The 5186-nt window shown below is 38.7% G+C and overlaps 1 pseudogene; it reads right to left on the reverse strand.

Moving 5' to 3' along the window:
• Window positions 1-2583: 2583 nt before the first annotated feature.
• Window positions 2584-3967, reverse strand: LOC124988745 (elongation factor 1-alpha 1-like; annotated as a pseudogene).
• Window positions 3968-5186: the final 1219 nt, after the last annotated feature.

The raw sequence follows: 5186 nt of genomic DNA on the forward strand, positions 1-5186 counted from the left end.
AAGTATACATGTAGTATCTAAAGAACAAAAAATTATTTATTGTTCCTAAGGAGCAGAGGAAAAATCAGTCCTTGTTCATGGATTTCCATAGCTCATTTGTTCTAATCAGTTCTAATTTCTCAAGAATGTTCTGCTCAATTTGATTATTATCACAGGACCCTGGGATTACAGAATATCTGAACTTCCTTTTTTGATCTTGGGAAGGATAGGATAGGCAGGGCTGCACCTGCCAAGAGTCAGCAGAGGTTCAGGGGCAGGGTACAGTTCTGATGAAGTAACAAAGTTAGTGGGAGGTACTAGGGACTGGAAGAATGAACCGTCTGGGATGTTTAAGGGATGTCCACAGCCCAAATACAAGGAACAAAAAATGTAGACTGTTTCTAAAAGGAAAACATGAGTTTAGATAAATAGAGCCATGGATTTGGGACTGTGCGGAGGCTAAATCAAAATTAAAATGGGGCAGAAACAATATAGAGGTGAACTCAGATCTGAGCAACTGGGTATAGTGATCTGGCCAAAGAGTCAGAAATCAAGCAGATATGGATTTCACAATAAATACCCAAGAAAATCAAAGCTAGTTCAGAATCTGCAACCCAATCATTAATAAGCATTGTTAAAACAATTAGATATTTAAATATATTACTAACCATATACATAAGTGAATAAATTCATACTTAGGGATATGTGATCAATAATATGTGGGGAAAGTAATAGGATGTTTCATTTCCTTGACAGTTATAGATCAAATATACCTTGTAAATGTCTTTTAAATAGCACTCCAAATTCTTAATCTCTAGAGCTGGGGGAAAACTTACATGCCACAAAGTCAGACAAAAAATGTGAATATATAAAACAGCCCAGTTTATCACAATGAGAAGCATGAGAACCCTGGGAATGGGTTACATCTGTCTGAAGGTCAGTCTTTATTGAGTTCTGTTTAAGGTTGCCAGGTAGAAAAGTGGCCAAATGCAGCGGTTCTTTTTGAATTCTTTTTTGTACTAGAAATTGAACCCAGGGATGCTCTACCACTGAGCAACATCCCCAACCCTTTTACTTTCATTTTGAAACATGGTCTCACCCAGTTGCTGAAGTTGGCTTAGAATTTGCAATCTTCCTGCCTCAGCCTCCTGAGTATCTGAGATTACAGGTGTGCACCACCTTGCCCAGCATCTTTTGACTTTTCCAAAGAAACTAGAAATGAGAATGTGTATGCATTCTGTTATGGTTTGGATCTAGAATGTCCCCCAAATTCTCACATGTATAGGGCAGGATTTGGGGGTTGTGATTAGATCAAGAGGGCTATATTTCAGGTTCCTTGAGAAGGGAAGCTTGTGTATTATGTCCTACTACTTCACCAGTGCAAGCACAATACATGGCCCATAGCAGACCATTGGTAAATATCCATGCAATGATTAATAAAGAAGAGAGAAAGTATAGATGGAGAAATTAAGTCTTATTATATTAAATTATTCAGAGACATGTTTAGAACATCATTTAAAGCCCTGGATAAATAATAACTACCAGATAAGCAATCAAAAGAAAAAAAAGTCTCAGAATTAAGGAGAAATTTTTTTTAATTGGAAATATTTTTAGGTAAACATGGAATACTGAGGCATACATTTATCTTCATTTCCTCCTAAAATTCTTTTGTACAAGAGAAAAGGATTCAAGTGCCCAAACCCTCAAACCTTAGAGATTGGAAAGCAGTTGGGCATATGACTTAGTCAAAAGGAAGAGATCAAAACCTGATGTCTGTAGAGGGAGACTCAAAAAGAAGCAACTTCATTTGTACTACAGAGCCCTGGAAGAGCTCAGGAATTGTCACATCAGAGATCTCCGAGTGTGGTACCCAAAATGTGCCTCCAAACAGAACTGGCTAAAGATTTTTTTGTTTGTTCTTTTTAGATATACATAACAGTAAAATGTATTTTTGACATATTATACATACATGAAGTATAACTTATTTTAATTAGAATCCCATTCTTGTGGTTGTACATAAAGTTTCACTGGTCATGTATTCATATATGAACAAAGGAAAGTTATATCTGATTCATTCTACTGTCTTTCCTATTCCTGTTTCCACTCTCTTCCCTTCATTCACCTTTGTCTACTACAATGAATAGAAATAGAAAAGATATTCTCTGCCCTCCCACTCCCTATTGTGTGTTAGCATCCACATATCAGAGAGTACATTTTGGGGGATTTTTTTCACTTAGCATAATAGTCTCCAGTTCCATCCATTTACTAGCAAATGCCATAATTTCATTCTTCTTTTTTTTTTTCTCATTAAACTTTTGTTTTAATGGGTCTCAAAATTCTGTGACAGATTTTTGGTCAAGTTGTTTCCATTAAAAAGTACTGATTTTAAAAACTAATAACTTAAAACTGCCACACACTCAAAAAAAAAAAAAAAAAGCAAATGGTCCACAAAACATTCTCCTCTCCTTCTGAAGGTTTTACGATGCATTGTTATCATCGACCAGACTTTTACTATTAACTTAAATGACCAATTGAGACAAACAGTTCTGAGACCACTCTTCCACCACCGATTAAGACTGGGGTGGCAGGTGTTAGGAGTAATATTCATTTAGCCTTCTGAGCTTTCTGAGCAGACATGGTGACCTTGCCAGCTCCAGCAGCCTTCTTGTTCACTGCTTTGACGACACCCACAGCAACTGTCTGCCTCATATCACAAACAGCAAAGCGACCCAGAGGAGGAGAGTCAGAAGCTCTCAACACCCATGGGCTTTCCTGGAACCATGTCAACGATGGCAGCATCACCAGACTTGAAGAATTTAAGACCATCTTCCAGCTTCTTACCAGAATGGTGATCAATCTTTTCTTTCAGCTCAGCAAACTTGCAAGAAATGTGAGCTGTGTGACAATCTAGTACAGGGGCATAGCCAGCACTGATTTGGCCTGGATGGTTCAGGATAATCAGTTGAGCAGTGAAACCAGCTGCTTCCATTGGTGGGTCGTTTTTGCTGTCACCAGCAACATTGCCACCACGCACATCTTTGACAGACACATTCTTGACCTTGAAGCCCACATTATCTCCAGGAAGAGCTTCACTCAGAGCTTCAGGGTGCATTTCAACAGACTTTACTTCAGTTGTGACCTCGACTGGAGCAAAGGTGACACCATGCCAGGCTTGAGAACTCCAGTCTCCACTCGGCCCACAGGGACAGTACCAATAGCACCAATTTTGTAGACATCCTGGAGGGGCAGACGCAAAGGCTTGTCAGCTGGACGAGTTGGTGGCAGGATGCAATCTAAAGCTTCGAGCAGTGTGGTTCCTCTGGCACTGCCATCTTTACGGGTGACTTTCCATCCCTTGAACCAAGGCATATTAGCACTTGGCTCCAACATGTTATCACCATTCCAACCAGAAATTGGCACAAATGCTACTGTGTCAGGGTTGTAGCCAATTTTCTTAATGTAGGTACTGACTTCCTTAATGATTTCCTCATATCTCTTCTGACTGTAGGGTGGCTCAGTGGAATCCACTTTGTTAACACCAACAATTAGTTGTTTCACACCCAGTGTGTAAGCCAGAAGGGCATGCACACGGGTCTGCCCATTCTTGGAGATACCAGCTTCAAATTCACCAACACCAGCAGCAACAATCAGGACAGCACAGTCAGCCTGAGATGTGCCCGTAATCATGTTTTTGATGAAGTCTCTGTCCTGGGGCATCAGTGATAGTCACATAATACTTGCTGGTCTCAAATTTCCACAGGAAGATGTCAATGATGATACCACGCTCATGCTCAGCTTTCAGTTTATCCAAGACCCAGGCATACTTGAATGAGCCCTTTCCCATCTCAGCAGCTTCCTTCTCAAATTTTTCAATGATTCTTTTGTTGATCCCACCACATTTGTAGATCAGATGACCAGGAGTGGTAGACTTGCCCTAATCTACGTGTCTGATGACAACGATGTTGATATGAGTCTTTTCCTTTCCCATTTTGGCTTTGATTTAGCGGTGGTTTTCATGACACCTGTGTTCTGGCGGCAAACCCATTGCGAAAAAGAACATTCAGGGTGACAATTTCATTCTTCTTTATGACTGAGTAATATTTCATTGTGTATATATACCATATTTTCTTTTTTTTAATTTTATATGATTTTTAAATTTTTTTATTTGTTCTTTTTAGTTATACATGAGAGTAGAGTATATTTTGACATATTATACATACATGGAGCATAACTTCCCATTCTTGTGTTTGTACATGATATGGAATTACAATGGTCATGCATATGACCATAGAAAACTAATGTCTGATTCATTCTACTGTCTTTCCTATTCCTATCCTCCCTCCCTTCCCTTCATTTTCCTTTGTCTAATCCAAAGTACTTCTGTTCCTCTCTTCCCCCTGCCCCCACATTATGTGTTAGCATCCGCATATTAGAGAGAATATTCCGCTTTTGGTTTTTTGGAATTGTCTTATTTCACTTAGCATTATGGTCTCCAATTGCATCCATTTACTACAAATACCATAATTTCATTTTTCTTTTTGGTTAAGTAGTATTTTATTGTGTATGTATACCATATTTTCATTATCCATTCATCTGTTGAAGGACACCTCGGTTGGTTCCATAGCTTAGCTACTGTGAATTGATCTGCTGCAAACATTGATGTGGTTGCATCACTATAGTATGCTGATTTGAAGTCCTTTTGTGTATAAACAGAGGAATGGGATAACTGAGTCAAATGGTGGTTCTGTTCCAAGTTTTCTGATGAATCTCCATACTGCTTTCCAGAGTGATTGCACCAATGTACAGTCCCACCAGCAAAGTATCAGTATGCCTTTTTCCCGACATCCTTGCCAACATTTATTGCTACATGTATTTTTGATAATGCCATTATGACTGGAGCACAGTGGAATCTCAGGGTAGTGTTCATTTGCATTTCTCTAATTGCTAGAGATGTTGAACATTTTTCATATATTGTCGACCATTCGTATTTCTTCTGTGAAGTGCCTGTGCAGTTCCTTTATCCATTTATTGATTAGGTTACTTGTTTTTGCTTTTTTCTGTTTTTTTTATTTTTTTTATTTTTTGGTGTTAAGCTTTTTAGTTCATTTCAAATCCTAGAGATCAATGCTCTATCTGAGGTGCAGGTAGCAAAGATTTTCTCCCATTCTGTAGGCTCTCTCTTCACATTTTCGATTGTTTATTTTGCT

Source organism: Sciurus carolinensis, chromosome 7 (genome assembly GCF_902686445.1).
Source record: "Sciurus carolinensis chromosome 7, mSciCar1.2, whole genome shotgun sequence".
NCBI lineage: Eukaryota > Metazoa > Chordata > Mammalia > Rodentia > Sciuridae > Sciurus > Sciurus carolinensis.